A 1344-nucleotide genomic window follows, 5' to 3' on the forward strand; every position below is an offset into this window, starting at 1 on the left:
ATCTGCCGAAGGACTATCTCTGCCTTGTCCATTGCTCTGGCCTTGCACAACGCATCAATAATCGAGTTATATGTCGCCACAGTGGGCACAACACCTTGCTGCATCATTTCATGGAATAGATTGCATGCCTTGCCTGTTTCGCCTTCCTTAAAGAAGCCATGGATGACCGTGCTATATGCCACCACGTTGGGGGAGCAGGCGCCTCCTTCTTTCGCCATCATCTGGAGCAGGTCGAGCCCCCGCTGACTCATGCTATTCTCGCAAAAGCTCTTCAGAACAATGGAGTATGAGAAGGCATTACGCACGCAGCCAAGCTCGGGAATCCTATGAAGCAGCAAGTTGACAGCCTCATCTGTACGTTTGGCGGAGCAGAGGCACTTGAGGAAGGTGGTGGCAATGATTTCATTTGCCTTCATGCCCGTCCTGAGGAAGCGGCCGAATAAGGCAAGCCCTAGGTCCGGGCGATGTGCGCAGCAGCAGCAGTTCATGAGGATGCCGTAAGTGAAGATTGTGGGTGGTGCCACCCGCGCGCCGGCTTCATCACGGCAGACGCGGTTGAAGAGGCCAAGGGCGAGGGCGGGACCATCTCTGATGCAGGCGGCGGAGGCGGGCGCACGGGCGAGGGCGGCAATGAAACCATCCAGGGAGCGGCTGGGGACCGGGGTGGCCTGCCGTAGCAATTCGTCGAACAGGTGGTGCGCGTCTTCAGGGCTGAGCGTCCCGGCGCGGACGCGCTCCGTGGCGGCGGCAAAGGCGGCGTGGGGAGACCAGGAACGCGAGGGCCGCAAGGTGGGGGTGGAGGTGGAGGTAGAGGAGGAGCTACGGCGGAGGAGGTGGAACATGGGCGTGGTGGAGGAGCGGCGGGGGCGGAGGCGGGACATCGGCGACGTGGAGGAGTAGTGCGGAGGCAGAGGCCGGAGATTGGCTAGTTGGAGGAGGAGGCGGCGTGGCGGAGCCGCGGAGGCCGGAGATTGCCTAGGTGGAGGAGGAGCGGCGGCGGCGGATGCAGATGCAACATCGGCGAGCTCTGGACTTTGCGTGCTTACGCAGTGTTCCTTTCTTTGTGCTCTGTACTGGGAGAATCCTTTGTGATCGGCGGATGCAGATTAGATGAGTGTGATTTCTTTATAGAACGAGTGCGATACTTGTATGGTTTTGCTAATGCTCGGTCACCTTCTCGGTCGGTGTCAAGATCATCGATTTTGCCGTTGAGATATAAGAACAACTCCAACGGGCCGATTCAAACGGACGACGTTTTTCTTCGCTTTTTATTCGTTTGGATCGGCCGCCCGTCTGCCATCTGCCCTTTTTTAGTTTTGAGTCGGCAGTGCGTCTAACGGGCCG

The 1344-nt window shown here is 58.6% G+C and overlaps 1 pseudogene; it reads right to left on the minus strand.

The window, feature by feature from the left end:
- Window positions 1–1144, minus strand: part of LOC109784344 (uncharacterized) — a 3069-nt pseudogene extending 1925 nt beyond the window's left edge.
- Between the last annotated feature and the right edge of the window lie 200 nt (window positions 1145–1344).

This window comes from Aegilops tauschii, chromosome 1 (genome assembly GCF_002575655.3).
Source record: "Aegilops tauschii subsp. strangulata cultivar AL8/78 chromosome 1, Aet v6.0, whole genome shotgun sequence".
NCBI lineage: Eukaryota > Viridiplantae > Streptophyta > Magnoliopsida > Poales > Poaceae > Aegilops > Aegilops tauschii.